At 38.8% G+C, this 16,625-nt stretch overlaps 1 long non-coding RNA gene across 5 annotated transcripts in view; it reads right to left on the bottom strand.

The window, feature by feature from the left end:
* Positions 1–2,345: 2,345 nt before the first annotated feature.
* Positions 2,346–16,625, bottom strand: part of LOC131491155 (uncharacterized) — a 488,422-nt gene continuing 474,142 nt past the window's right edge. For all 5 annotated transcript variants that reach the window (XR_009251404.1, XR_009251604.1, XR_009251489.1 and 2 more), the window contains one exon: positions 2,346–4,835. This is a non-coding gene — a long non-coding RNA (uncharacterized LOC131491155). The remainder of the gene's footprint in view (positions 4,836–16,625) is intronic.

Below are 16,625 nucleotides of genomic sequence, written 5' to 3'. Positions count from 1 at the left end.
CTTAAGAGAGAAATATGAAAATCTATGACATTCCAAATTATTTCTTTGCCAAGTTCATAGCATTTCTTTTTTTTAATATGAAATTTATTGCCAAATTGGTTTCCATACAACACTCAATGCTCATCCCAACAGATGCCCTCCTCAATGCCCATCAATGCCCATCACCCACCTTCCCCTCCTTCCCACCCCCCATCAACCCTCAGTTTATTCTCAGTTTTTAAGAGTCTCCTATGGTTTGGCTCTCTCCCTCTCTAACTTCTTTTTTTCCTTCCCCTCCCCCATGGTCTATTGTTAAGTTTCTCAGTATCCACATAAGAGTAAAAACATATGGTATCTTTCTCATATGACTTATTTCACTTAGCATAACACTCTCCAGTTCCATCCACGTTGCTACAAAAGGCCATATTTCATTCTTTCTCATTGCCAAGTAGTATTCCATTGTGTATATAAACCACAATTTCTTTATCCATTCATCAGCTGGTGGACATTTAGGCTCTTTCCATAACTTGGCTCTTGTTGAAAGTGCTGCTGTAAACATTGGGGTACAAGCGCCCCTATGCACCAGCACTCCTGCATCCCTTGGGTAAATTCCTAGCAGTGCTATTGCTGGGTCATAGGGTAGATCTAGTTTTAATTTTTTGAGGAACCTCCACACTGTTTTCCAGAGTGGCTGCACCAGTGTGCATTCCCACCAACAGTGCAAGAGGGTTCCCATTTCTCCACATCCTCTCCAACATCTATAGTCTCCTGATTTGTTCATTTTAGCCACTCTGACTGGTGTGAGATGGTATCTGAGTGTGGTTTTGATTTGTATTTCCCTGATGAGGAGTGATGTTGAGCATCTTTTCATGTGCTTGTTGGCCATCTGGATGTCTTCTTTAGAGAAGTGTCTATTCATGTTTTCTGCCCATTTCTTCACTGGATTATTTGCTTTTCAGGTGTGGAGTTTGGTGAGTTCTTTATAGATTTTGGATACTAGCCCTTTGTCTGATATGTCATTTGCAAATATCTTTTCCCATTCCGTAGTTCATAGCATTTCAAGCCATTAACAGATGTCCTTCTTCTGTGAGAGTCAATACACAGCCCTGAAGTCAAAGTGACCCTATCCCATATGGAAAGCTAACTGATGAATACATTGAAGGTTTTCAACACCTCAGATCTTACAATTCTGTTTTGTCATCCTTGAAAGTTTGTAAAGGTTGCTTAATCACAATACACAAAAGCTCAGACACGTTAGGCTTATTTATAGAGTGTTGTTAAACGGCATACATTTGAACACATTTAAAGCACCTGGTCAAAACAACCCAAAGTAGAACTGTGGAACTGTTCATTCTAAAAGACTCTCTCAATTTCAGTATCTTGACCCAGGCACTTCATTAGGAAGGTAATAGCTGCAGGCCAAAGTTCCCTTCAAAAAATAGTTACTCTTGGGGCCACACTGTGTCTTTCTAAAGGTGTCGCATAAGCCTCCAGACCCACTGTGTGATACCTGACAGAGCAAGTTTCTGGTGTGCTGATACACAGGAAGAAAGAACAAAAAGTTATGATGTTAAGAAATTAAGGAAAATAAATCCAAAGGACATGAAAAGCCTCCTTTCCCATCAAAGATTTACAATTACCCGTGTCTCAATGTAGGTTGATGAAGAGACCTGGTGGCAGGCTTACCTTCAACAACAAGGAACTGAGACAACTTGGCTAAAATAGTCTCAACTCCCCATTAGCCCTTTCTCTGAAGGAATCTGGGGGTTTGGTTAACTGAAGTGGCTACAGGATGTAAGCCCTAACTTTACCTTCTGCTTCCCTTCCAAAGTTTAGATATTCCAGAAAATTATACACCTGATTTTTATAGTTCTCAAATACTCAATTCACAAATAATTTTTGCCTCAGAATGTAATAATAGTCCCTTTCATACATTCTTAGTCTTTGTTTCTTGTTGGTCACGCTTGTCCATGGTTTCTCCTGGCTGCCTTCATGTATAAACTACCCTGGTTTCACCTTTCTAAAAGACAAACTCTTTCCTCCAAAATACTGAATAAGTTTGCAAATGGTAAGCACAATTTCACTTACACTTGATTCTTAGATTCTTATTAAGAAGGAAACAAACTTTGAACCAACGTAAGTATAACCATACTGACAATTCTCTATTTGGCACTTAGAGACTATTTGTTTTTAGCAACACATTTAAATGTAACTAATTGAGTTAGGTTTTTACCTAAGAATTTTAATTATATACATGGCCAACTACATAGAGATATATTAGATCTATTCCATTATTTTCTTTTAACAGCAGATGATATAACATGAGGTTTGAATGAGAAATCATGGTTAGCCATCGAATTCTTTTAGATACCAAAGTTAAATGAATGCATCACAGCTGAAATTTATTTAAACTTTAACTATATTCTCTTCTTACTCAAATGTAGACAAAACAAGATAATGATTCTAAGATAAACCTGCTGTGCAGAAAAGAGTTAACATCAGGCCTGTGATATTATCTTCAGAAAAGCCTGTTTGAAAGTTTGCCCTTGGCTGGTATCTAGAAACTGGGATTTCAGGAGACTGCCCACCATTCCCTAAATGGTAACAGACATTCACTGTGCCTAACCTGGTTCTAAAAGAGAAAAAAAAAAGTGGTTTGTGCTGAACAACTGCTTTCCTTCTGGGAATCTGAAATTTAGGCATAGGCTGGATAGAGGGTGCCTAAGTGACCAGCCCCCAGTAAAAATTCTGGGCACTGAGTCTATTTTTTATTTCCTGGGTTTTTACCTTGCTTTTTTTTAAATTGTGGTAAGAACATTTAGCATAAGATCTCCCCTGACCAATTTTTAAGCGCACAACACAATGTTGTTCATTATAGGCATAATGATACAGATCTCTAGAGCTGATTCATTTTGCATAATTGAAATGATATACCCATTGAATAGCAATTTCCCATTTCCCTATCCTTAGCCCCTGCCAACACCCTTATCTTTCTGTGAGTTGCACCGTTTCACATTCCTCATACAAGCACCAAGTCTTTCCGAGGTTTTTCTGGTATAAGACTTTTCCGGTGACACATTTCACAGGTGTTGTCACAGCTCACTTCTAGAGGAATTAAGGGCATCCTGTCTGACTCTACTGTAATTGGAGACTCTAGGAAGCTTCCGGCTGCTTTCCTCCAGATTTTGCCCCATGTGCCTTTCTCTTTGCTGATTTTGCTTTGTGTTCTTTGGCTGTAATAAATCTCAGCCATGAATAGGACTATTGGCTGAGTCCTGCGAGCTCATCTAGCAAATCATGGAATCTAGGGGAAGTCTTGGTGACCCCTGACTCAATCCCTGATATCTGGGAATCCTGCCCTATACACAGATGAACAGTAGTAGTTCATCTTTGATCCCAGAGAGGGGAAATCAGTTTTTTGAGACAGTATTTTTCAAACAATGTTCAGGTCAAGCTGCCATATAAAATTCCCAACTGCTTCAGTGTGTTTGATCAATAAGTGTACAATCTTCCTTACATACATGATTCATCAAAAACAAAAACCAAAGACAACTAGACACATATTTCCACTTTCCATTTCTTTAAGAATTTGGTATATTCTTACTTACCTAGTAGTAATTTCTTCATACCTTTTAATAACACAAGTCCTTTGAACTGGTCTGTAACAATTCAAACTAAACTCAGTATCACAGAAGGCAGTTACTAGCAAAATTTCTTCTAATTACAACTTTTCTAACAACTTCTAGGCAAATCCAGAAGCACCTTTCCTAGACATGCCTTCAATTTGGCGGAGAATGGGGAAGAATCACATTTGTCACCTAACAAATTGCTTTGTTCTCATAATCTTAGCGAATGCTCTAGAGTCTTTCCAAATATGGGCCACTGGCTTCTTCCTTTCTTTCCTATTCAATCTTCTTAAAAATGCAGCTGACCAAAACAGCAAAGAATGGATGTGCCCATTATCCATACTTTCTTTCTCAATGTTTACCTGGCAACATTGTTCTTAAAGAGTAAAACCTCCATTGCTAAAGAGCAGAGAAAGAACAAAAACACAACTATTCTGCAAAGTCAGCAATACAAAAGTTATTGAATGATGGAGACAGCGACTGTGCGTGATCCTTCCATAACTAACACTATATAAAACCACCTCCTTTTGGGAACTGAAACAGTATTCTGGTAAGCAACACCTTGATGTGTCAAAGGCCAAATTACTAGCCTCCTGAATATAATTGCTTATTTCCTTGGATTCTTATTACATGACAATCTATTCTTGATTCAAAATTCATTTTGCATCAGTGAACATGGCCTACTGTTTCCAGATATGTATGCCTATGTATTAATGTGTTAATTAGTTCTCATGTGTTAAGAATTTTTTTTATTAAATCACATATGACCAATATTAATTTTCCAAGTCCAAGTCTCCTTTCTTAGATGTTTATTCTCATTCACCAATACCTGTTCAACTGCTCTGTGTAAAACCGTTGGACTAAAACAGCTTCTCCTGTAGAGGTAGAGACATTTTCCTCCCAATCAAATCAGGCAATGAGCCACAAAATCTCAAAAGACCAAAGATAACAATCACCATCCAAAATATAAAACGGGAAAATGTTGCCCAGAGGCACTCACCCACTGGAGTCTGCAGAAGTGATAGCAATCAGTGGTAGAATCTTCAGAGGGAGGCTGGTCGGTCTGGGAATGTTCTCTGATTCACTTTTCAAGTCTGCTTGTTCCAACTGTCTGAAGGCAAGAGGGGGAAGCTGAACATTGCGGCAAGAAAGTCTCCGTACAAGATAGGGTTCCATTCCTCGGAAAGGGTCTTCCTCTTCATTACTGGAATGCAGTGTTTCCTCAGAAGCCTAAGGCAAAAGGTGAAGAAAGTACAGTACTCAATAATGATGGCTTTACACTTTTGGAGAGAGAAATTAAGGGAAATTATATATGAAAAAATATATTTATTTTATTTTATTATATATATATAATTTGTATTTTATTTTGTGTGTGTATATATATATATATATAACATTTATTTTGTTATATATATATAACATTTATTTTGTGTGTGTGTGTATATATATGTATATATATATATATATATATATATATAACAATGAAGCAACAATACTAACAGAAATATTTTATGAAAAGATCAGAACTAATAAATGAAATCTAGATTTATTTTCAAAAGAATAAATTTGTTCATCAATATATTTAGATAAGGATAAGTGGTTGCAGTTAACTGATCTCCAATAATATTAGAATTTATTAACTCCGTGCATGAATTCTATAAAATCAAGGGCAAGTCAAAATAGTTTTCTACCTTCTAAAAGATGACTTATAGAAAATTACTATATATACATATCTTCACATATGACATAGGTATACATACATGCCTATGAAGAACAAGGGAGAAAATAAGTTATATTCTTTTTCTTTTCATACTTAGGGCCATAGTTATAACACATATTTTCACATGTTATGTGTCACTTGGATAAATATTCTATGCAAAGTTTTATAGTAAGATTTTTTAAGGGGAATTTAAAAAAGGACATGAAAAGGAAAGCTGAGAGCCCAGCAGATCATAGCTGAATTTTGCAAATTAGATCCTTATTATCCATATGCAGAGGCAAATCACGCTTAGAATAAAGTAGAAAACTTATTATTTTGATGCTAGTTGGAAAAAATATAATGTTCCATGAACAATTCCCAGTGGTTGGAAAGTCTACTCGAGCAATGTTTATTATATCCATGTATTCAGAATGACAGAATCACCGACTGTTACCAGATAACATGCTGGGTTCTAGAGTCTCTGTGTTGCCACATTCTCCTATCATATTCTTAGAGTACTGCTGAATCTCCCTGTGTTTTCTGTTTCTTTATTAGAAACATAATAAAGTATATTGCTCACTACCTGCAATGTGATACACAGTCATAAATAGCAGTTTTGTTTCCTTCTGAGTTTTACAGGTAAAGAAACTCTTCCTGGGAATCAAAGTACTTTTCCAAAATTTAGGCTGTCCATTATATGTTAAAAATGGACTTTGGAGGCACCTGGGTGGCTGAGTCAGTGTAGCATGCGACTCTTGATTTTGGCTCAGGTCATGATTTCACTGTTTGTGAGCTCAAGGCCCACAGTGGGCTCTGCACTGACAGCGTGGAGCCTGCTTGGGATTCTTTTTCTCTTCCTTTCTCTCGGTTCCTCCCCCACTTGTGCTCTCTCCCTACCTATCTCTTTCTCTCAAAATAAATAAATAAACTTAAAAAATGTGTTTTAATAATTGACTTTGAAGATGTGCCTGGGTAGTTCAGTCGGTTAAGCATCCGACTTCGGCTTAAGTCATGATTTCATGGTTTGAGTTCAAGCCCTGCATGGGCAATGTGCTGTTAGCACAGAGCCTACATCAGATCCTCTGTTCCTCTCTCTCTGTGCCCTTCACCAGCTCACTCTGTCTCTCTGTCTCACTCAAAAATAAATAAACATTTTTAAAACTTGACTTTGGAGAGCCCACCCCTAGTTTAGAGTTTCTGTTGCGCTTCTTATTATACTAATAACTTTAGATAAGTAAGGTCCATTGTCCTTTTGAACACAGAAGATAATGATTTTTACCACTCAAAGTTACTGTCTGGACCAGAGATACGAAGTATTTAAAGCACCAATAACTAGTGCAGTTTGCACTCAACAAAATGGCAGCTAGTATTATTATAATCCAAGCTAATTTCCTTTATATTTTCAGAGCACTATACTGCCTTTGATACTTTATTTATCCATATCATTTCCATATAGAGAATTTGTCTGTTTCTGGTTTAGACCTTGAAAAATGTGAAAAGATAGGCAATAGTGTACTCTGTTCACCCATGGATTTTATTATCTAATTTTATGCATAAGTAGAATAAAATAAGGGCAACAAGAAGGTCAAGAAAAGGTCTAAGCTAAAATAAAAGTTCATTTGTTTCAAACCTAGATACAAAGATCCAGATTCTGCAAATCTGTGCTTTGAGGACTCTACTTGCTTTGCAGAACAACATTAATAATAATAATGCCCTTACAAAGGAGGCAGTCTTGCCATTTCTAACAACACAGATGCACCTTGAAAGCATTATGCTAAGTGAAATATGTCAGAAAAAAACAAATTCTGTATGATCTCACCTCTATGTAGAATCTAAGAGAAAAAAAAAAAACTCATAGAAAACAGAGGTCAGATTTGTGGTTACCAGAAGCAGGAGTGCAGGGAGGGGAAATTGAATGAAAGCAATCAAAAGAAACAAACTTACAATTATAAGTAAGTACTAGGGATATAATGTACAATGTGGTGAGTTTATATATATATATATATATATATATATATATATATATATATATATATGAAAGTTGTTGAGAGTAAATCCTAAGAGTTCATTATGAGGAATTTTTTTTTTCTTTTCCTTTTAGTATCTATTTGAAACGATGCCTGTTAACTAAACTTATTGTGGTCATGATTTCACATCTGTAAGTCAAATCACAATGTTGTTAAACTTATATATTCTATGTCAATTACAACTCCCAATATTTATTGACTCCTTATTAAATGGTACTGTGTTTTACATATACCAACTCATATAAATTTTATTGAAATTTTCTGAGTTGGGTCCTATTACTTTTCCCATTTTACACATAAAGAAACAGAGACCTATAAAACAGCATACCTTCAGCCATATGATTAGTAGGATAACCCTTCCAGTTTGCCTGGCATTGTAAGTTCCATGTCTGTAGAAACCCCCCAGTCCCAAACTAGGATGGTTGAATACCCTACAAGTCAAGATCCAAAACCAAATCTCTTTCAGTTAAAGGTGCAACTACTAACAACTATGTTTTACTACTTCTAACAAGTATGATATGGCAGGGTGCAGACTACCAGCAAAGAACATACATACTCATCGACCAAAATTTAATAAGCCTCACATTTTCATTAAAATAATAGTAATAGTAACAACAACAACAACAACAACAACAACAACAACAACAACAGAACTGAAATCAAGACAGCCTATTAATAATAACCCTTGTTGGGGCGCCTGGGTGGCTCGGTTGGTTAAGCGGCCGACTTCGGCTCAGGTCATGATCTCGCGGTCCGTGAGTTCGAGCCCCGCGTCGGGCTCTGGGCTGACAGCTCAGAGCCTGGAGCCTGTTTCAGATTCCGTGTCTCCCTCTCTCTCTGACCCTCCCCCGTTCATGCTCTGTCTCTCTCTGTCTCAAAAATAAATAAACGTTAAAAAAATTAAAAAAATAATAATAACCCTTGTTGATTAAATCAGGAGATAGAGTTTCCTGGCCCAACTTTGCCATTAATTACTTTTATGCTATTCAGAAGTCACTGAAGCTGTCGGGCTTTAATTTCCTTAGACACAAAATTGAGAGGTTGTACAAAATGACCCTTAAGACCACTTTGAGTTTTGAATACTCTGATTTTAAATCACCAATGGCAAAATCAATGTTTAGGGAGACGGCGATAACAGAAAACAAAGAGAAAAGGTATACATGTAACATTCCTAGCTTTTAGATTGAAAAAGTGAGCCTCTGTGTGTTTGTGAAGTTCTGTGTGTTCATCTAAGGACACAAGTGCAGAATGAACCCACATTCTGGGATTGCTAACAGGTCATAATCTGCCTTACACATTTCTCAAGAAGTTAATGACTGAAGTGTATAGATACCCTTCTTCAGGATGAACACAGAAAAGAACAAAGGATGAGTCTAGCAGAGCTGAACACTGAATGCAACTGGCCAAAGCTAATATATTTTTATAAGTGCTAAACTGCCCACTCTGATAATAGCATTGCTACTGCAAAAACACTTTATATAATCCAGGCTATCTGATTAAAGACTTAATGTTGTGACATTGTCTTTTAGATAAAACCACCTCAAGAGGTAACCTCTTTTGAGAGAACAACCTATATTAAAAATAAAGTGGTGTTTTTATCTTGACAATAAAAATGATAAAACAGTGTATGTCTGTATCCTAACATTTCCATTCAAAAACAGTATGACAAACGGTTTTTTAAAAATTCCAGATCCACATGCATCAATGATCTTTCAAAAATAAAAAGAACAACTTTATCGGGTAGAAGACAGGAGATTAAGTGGCCTTATTCTGGAAAGCAATGTAAAACTGACTACTGGGACAACATATATCTTATTGCTGGAAAATGGCATTTTTACAAAGGCTGAAGGGATAAGATAGTATTTATAATATCTCTAAGCAATCACTTCTTAAAATGTGGTGCTCAAACCCCCTGCATGAAAATCAGAGACAGTGCCTGTTAAACTTCAGATTCCCAGGCCCTGTTCCAGATCTGCATAATGAGAATCTCTATGACTAGGGCCTGGGAGTCTCAATCAGTCTCAAGGATGATTCCTATGCATACTAAAACTTGGAACCAATAATTTTGCATTTTAGACATAGTCTAATAAGAATGGCAAAGATCCAAGTACAAAGATGTTCACTCCAGCTTATGTATAATAATGAACAACTGGATGTAATGTAATTGTTGTATTGAAGGATTGGCTTAATAAATTTTGATTTATCATATTATGAAATACTAGGAGGTTGTTAAGGCACAAGCATATGTGATTATGGTTATGATATAACATTGACTAAGAAAAACAGATTACAAAGTGATATTATTTTTGTAAAACAAGGCTCAAACAAAACAATAAAAATTTAACATATTGTATTCATAGAAAAATTATGGACAGATATATCCCAATTTTCTAAAATGGCTTTTTCTGAGTGACAGTATTGGCAGTGATTTTCATATTTTTGTTTACTACCACCTCTTATATTTTCCATCAAAAATGTAATATTTAGGGATTAAAAAGTATAGTGAAAGTCTCAGTAATAAAATAATATTTACCTTGTTATTGATTCAACTCAGAAATATCACTTACATAGCTTTAAGATATACAATATCAAAAGAGAAAAAACACTACAATGTTTGAATGAGTTTAATGCAAACCTGTTAAGTTGTAATAAAATGAAATTCCCTTTGGTAATTAAACAATTTATTTGGAATAGATTTAAAAAATAACTTTGAAAGAATTCTTTTCACTGTTAGGACAAATATGTCTCTGAAAGGCATACCTAAGGAAAACAAGCCCATAATAATTAAGACTTATAATAACTGAGTGAACATTAAATATGTTGTTATTATTATCATTTTATTATTTTCTTCTTTGTTTTCTTCAGCTTCTGTGCAGAGTATTTAATTAATTTCTTTGTTCTCTTTTTCCATCCCAAAGTAGATGGCAAATCTGTTTGCAAAGCCCGAAGAATGGGGACCTACACATAACTGGTGTTAAATAAATTGCTATGATTGTTGATAACCTCATAGTTTTTGATATTTGTTTCATTTGTGTATATAAAAATGAAGTTTTCTAAAGAGAAATTACAGTAAAATGTATATACAGTGGCATTGGAGGACAGAATGTTTCTTTCTGGGCACACAGCTACATCACATTTCGAGACTGGGTTGCAGGTAGTTGTAGAGGTATCGATGGTGTTATATGACATGCAACAGTTTCCACAAGCCAAGGAAATGTATGCCACTTTCACACCTGGCCCATAAAAACTGTGAGAATAACCCTTCCTTTGTCTCACCATCTGTAATCTCTTGCCATATACTGAAGATGGTGGAGACAAAAGATGGAAGTCACGGTTCCTAAATCCCTCTTCACAGGAGAGTCACTTGACAATCAAAAACATTTAATGTGGGATACATGAGCCACACATAATTTTTCCATCTGGGAAGCCATTAAAATTGGGAGTTTCCTTATTACAGCTAGTGTTATATTATATGTAGAATCACATCTCTATTCTTTGAGTTCAATTTATCTTAATCATGACATCATCCTTTCCTAGTTAAATTCTTGAATTAAGAACTGATGAAGTCTCTACTACCTTCCATGTTTGTGTAGGGAGCTGGAAATACAGTTGAGTGAGACATTTCCTCTCCCTTAAGTACTGACATTCATTTAGGGAGAAAGATAAATAGACAATAGCCAGTAGAATGACAGCTGCACAGAAGTTAGGGCCCTTTGGGGATACAGAGGTAGGGTGACACTTTTGCGAGTGAAAGAGGTTTCTAACACAAGTAGAAAAGTCAGACTTTCTGAGGCAAACTGAGCTCTATGATTCTACTTCCCCAAAATGTTTGGTTGGGGGATCCTCTGTCTCTTACATCTTAGCAATGCCCTAAGGTACTCTCTTTCCACAGTCTTTCTCCACATCTGACATACTGCTGGTTGAAAACCTCAGGAGCTTCCTGGGTGAATCTGAAACTGTCCCCACTCACAAAGAGGGCAGGGAGAGAGAAGCGGGAGACACAGGTCCTCCCCAGTTAGCAGGACACAGGCAGACCCAGCCCGGGAAGTTACAGGAGGTGGGTGGTGAGCGCTGCCAGCAGCCGCCACAATCTCAAGTTTATGCAGACGCCTCACCTGAGCTCGGTCACGGACACCCCAAAGTTGTCAACAGCACATTGCTCTCTCAAGGTTGTGCCCTTAAAGTCAGCTTCTGCTGTGGAAAGCATGTGTGGAAGGTACATTCCCAGGACCCATGGGGGTGAGGAGCCTCTGAGTGCCCGGATCCAGCTGGTGGGTCAGCTGGAGGTCACGACCTCCCCATGACCTCCTTGGACACTGCACCGGTGGGGTGGCTGTCATAACCTCTCACACCCTCTTCCACAATGAGCCCTGAGCAGTCATTAAGGGGTTCCCCTCTGAGGGAGGCAGCCTTTTGGCGGCAGCTGCACTGGGGGCAGATCACATAGCAGCAATTTGGCACGTCCAAGAGAAGACACACATTAAGATGATTCCCAAAATAAGTTTTTCTGTCAAGAGTCCCATTATCCAAACCACTGATCTATTAAGTCCTCTAGACTGGGGGTCTGATCATTCAGAGCATTTACTTGTGTCCTCATGTGATTTAATAAAGATGATACATTGGTAGGCCAATCAGATATAAACACAGATTTTGTTTAGATAATGGCACAGGTGCCTCCTTAGTTAGTAGGCAGTAATAATGTCCATTCTATTTTGGAGGACAGCTTTCCTCATTAGAGATAGTTCAGTGTTCACAAAAACCAGGCCTTGTGACCATCATTTAAGTCATATTTGGTAAATTTAATAAGGGCTTTTATGTGTGTTATATGTCTTCTGGGCCAATGGAGAGGACAAAGACAGCAGCCAAATGATCATACAGGTGGAAAACAGAATGTGCCCATCTGGCCTGGAGGAGACAGAGGTTGGCAATTTTTGTTACTGTGGTGTGGATTATCCCCTGTGGCCAGGGAAAACCAGTGTGCAGCAGCCCAACCACTAACGTGGAAGCCACAAAGATTGTGCCATACAACCATTGGGTCCCAATGAGGGATATCCAAAAACACCTTTGCTGCATGATTAGTCAGTGCCAAACCAGTCACTATCCTTTAATGTGACAGAGTAACTACACAGCTTTGGTAATATCCATCCCATATCCCTGAAATAATTGGGTTGGTTCTGTGTAGAGTGCTATTTCTTTTCCCAACGTAGGGGTGCCTAATGTCCCTAAACCGGGGTGAGCCAAATGAACCTATCTCAAATCTGAGTACAGCCATCCATGGCTTTGATGGTGGTGTTTTTAGGACCCTTCCAGTCAAGAGTCTGATAGGCTGTCTATACAGTTTGAATGATTAACAAAAAGAATACCCATGCCCAGTGTTATTGATAATGTGTGCCACAGGCCAGGATTTTGGATCAGTATTAGTAATATCAGATGAATTATAAGTAAGAAACCAAGGTTGTTCTTCCTTAATATACTGCTTTAAGTCCCTTCAATCCCTGTTCTAGAGTGGCTATACCCACCATAATAATCCTAACAAGCTAGAGAGGGGCAGTTGCCTACATACCCAAAAGTTGGGTTGATTCCTTTGCCAGGCATACAAGTGGGCCAATAGAAGAAACGTATTTCCATCAGGTGTCCATCTTGTGACCAGACATCCAAAGAAACAAAAGTGCAAGGTTGAAAAGACAGATATTTAGTAGGAAATTGTATGGGAAAATATTCACCTTGTATAAGAATTACATTTGTGCCCTGATCATTAGATGTTAATGTGGCTGCAGCTTCAGGAATTTGAAATGGTTGTGCTTACCCTACATGTAGGCCAGCGGAAGACAGCACTGTTAGGTAAGAAGAAACAGACTAGGAACAGGATGCATCAACCCAGGATTTCCATCTTTTTATTTCTTTAAATGGTATGTGTTCCATTCCCATTATAATGCATTTCAAGAGATTCAGCTTGCAGCAGGACAATGGGGGTACCAGTTGATCTTATGTAGCTCCTCCTCACTCAAAGGTCAGAGCAACTCACCCATCCTTGTAGGATATTCCATTGCAAATTCCAGTAGAATACACCTTTGTCAGGCATGATGAGGGTTGCTGTCCTTAGCAGCACAGAATGTTGATCCTTGATGAGAGTCAGGGCAATAGCTGTCTCCCACAACTGTCATAAATGTACAGTATTAGGTGTTTTCACAAGGGTCCCCCGTCAGGCAGATGGGGCAATAGGCCCTACAGTTGGTAATTCAAATGTTTTAAAGCCTGGGACAGTACTTTAATCCACCCAGACAAAGTGGTTTTACCGGTTAGTAATTTAATTTCTGCTTTAATATTCCATTTTCCCTTTATACCAACCGTACTGCTGGGGGTTGAACCTCTATTCAGTATCATGTTCCACATCATCACCTTGAAAAAGTGACCCTTGATAACTGTCTATTCAATGATGGCATCCACTGAGCTTCTCTAATCCCCTAATACTGACATCCTGGTTTGTACAGCAGCAGAGGAAAGCTTGGGTTAGGCTAGACACAGTGTCCATACAACCAACGCATAATGAAAACCTTTTCTTGGAGGAGGCAGCCAATATAATCGATTTGCCAATCCCTCACTGAATGGGAACTTCTGTGAAGGGTTCAACATTCATTGGCAGTTGCCTTAGGCATTATCTAGGACACACAGGACAAGGTGTTAGTGCATAACTAAGTTGCTGTATTCCAAAGGTAATCTGACATCCTTGGCAAAATGCAATCCCACCCCGGTGCTATAGTGGCCGCTCTTTCTATGACTCAATCCGCTATATCTACTAAAGGGTCAGTTGCTAAATTTGTACCCCAAGCTAGGGCATCAGCTTCCAGATTGCCAGGGGTTGTCATTGCCTTGAGCCATAAGGTGAAAGACCTTGAATACTATCACAGCCTCTTGTAGAAGAGCCCAAATGTCTTTCCACATAACCTGACCCTAAAAGGGCTTAATCATAATCATCTACTTCTTGGCTTCCCACTGTCCATGCTGTAGGGTTAATCCCTTTATAATAGCCCAACTGCTTGTGCAAAGGGTTAAAGGTTAGGGACCATAAGTGATCTCCAGCCAAATCACTATTACTTTAGCCCACTGGCTGCTAGACTTGTTCCTGTTTTCATCCAGATGGTGTCAGTGTTGGGCTGAATAGTTACTGTAGCCCATGTGGGTGGGTTGTCCATCTTTATATCAGGCATTAGCAGAATTTCCCCCACCCCCTTTTTATTGGCCATCACAAGAATAGGGGTAGAAGCATTTGAAGGATCCACATACTCCACCGGACCTAGGAGCACACATATTTCTAGTGAGAGCGAGCTATCAGTCCAGGTATCATTCTGTTGCAAAAAGTCTTGCCACTTACTCACTGTGGGAGTTTGAACCATGGCAAAGGTGGGTGGATAGGACATATTATCAACCCACCCCTTAAGAAGAAAGGGAGTTCTCACCATGATATACTTTTCCTTCATGAGAGGCTCAACCTAGAGGAGTACTGCATACAATCCTAGGAGCTGTTGCTCTATGGGGCTATTTCTGTTCCCTTCAGAGGTGGGACCAAAATCCAGGGGACACTCTCTCTTCTTGTTGCCTCTGCCACAGTGTCAAACCCACACCTTCTGGAGTCACAGACATATCTAATTCAAATGGTATCTTTGCTTGGGAGATGCCCAGAGCTTTAATCTACTACACTAGTACTTTTGTATTCTCAAAGGCAGCTTGGTGCTCTGATCGCCAGTAACATATGTGCCCTTTCTTTATCAGGCAGTCTGAGGGACAGAATCACTGTGCCAGGTGAGGAATAAAAGTCCTATGAAACCACAAAATCCATACAAAATCTTTTTCAGGTTCTTAGGAGTAGGATACACTCATACCTCATTAATCACAGCTTTTGGGACAATGTGCAACTTACCCAACAACACAATTCCCAAAACTTTACAGCAGTGTCTGGGCCTTAAATTTTCTGTGGGTTCACTGCTCATCCTCTCCCTTGCAGATGTTCCAGCAAAATCTGCAGAGGTCCTGCAGCAAAGGCAAGTCTTCACATCTTAACACGATATCATCATAAGTGTAAAGAACCCATTTTTCAAATGTGGGGAAGGAGAAAAGAGACAGATCTCAAGCTACCATCCCATGACATACTGTGGCACCACGCAGATAGCTTTGGAAAAACATTTTAAAAGTCCACTGTTGCCCCTGCCATACAGAGATATATTGATCTTATGACTCGGTGGCCAGGAGTATACTGAAAAAAAGAATTTGCTCAGTCGAGTACAGCATGATACACTCCCAGGACTGTGGCCCAAGTATCTAAGATAATGGCAATGTTGGGCATAGCCCCATAGATGAGGGAGTACCACTTTGTCCAATTCTGCATAGGTCATGGTCATCTACCATGAGCCATCTGGCTTTTTTATCATCCATACCAGACTGTTGGAAGAACTATGGGCAGGGAATACAATACCCTCTCAATGCAGCTCTTGAATAGTTTGTCCTATTTCCTTATGCCACCCACTCAATTTATATTGTGTGACTGTTACCACTCTTCACAGGGGTTGACTTGTTCTTCATTGGTGTTTCCCTTCAGCACAGGTTTCATTATTCTAACCCAGAGACATAATTCACCAACAGAGGTTTATAGATTTGGCTTTGTAGGATGTTAATAGCCAATATGTTCCCTCATATTAGAAAGATAAAAATCTCATATTCTTACAGGTGTGAATACCCAATTTACAGTGTCAAAAGGACCTTCCTGACCCTAGCCATTTGTCCCCCATAACTACTGATGGCACTGAGGAGGCAGAAGATTTCTGAGGGTCACCATGTATCAGAGTACACTCAGCTCCAGTATCAACTGGAGCAATCACTTATATTTCTGAAAGACCAGGGAGGAGCTCCATGGGAGGGTCCAATTGTCTCTAATGGCCCTCACCTGGATGTAATATTGGCTTTCATCTTTTATCTGGGGCTTGTGATTCACCTACTGTGGATAGGAATGTATCCCTGAGGCCTCTGCTCAAGCAGACAGAGCATCAGGGATGGTAGGTGCAGTCCCAGCAGCGTGGGGTTAAACCATATTATTTCTGGATTACGTTTACTGGGACCTTTACAGCAGCCTGAGATAGCCATTTGTGAGTTCCTGTTCCATCTCAGGTCTTTCCAATAACCCGTACTCATTCTCAGAATTTGTCAGTTTCCCCCAGATCAACAATAGATCATCTGACATCATAAATGTCATGTCTCATGATTGGGCTCAGACTAAGTATCAGCATCTCATACTAGGTGCCT

This window comes from Neofelis nebulosa, chromosome 1, assembly GCF_028018385.1.
Source record: "Neofelis nebulosa isolate mNeoNeb1 chromosome 1, mNeoNeb1.pri, whole genome shotgun sequence".
In the NCBI taxonomy this organism is placed as follows: domain Eukaryota; kingdom Metazoa; phylum Chordata; class Mammalia; order Carnivora; family Felidae; genus Neofelis; species Neofelis nebulosa.
Note: the sequence above shows the minus strand (reverse complement) of the source record. Positions and strands in the feature narration are given on the sequence as shown.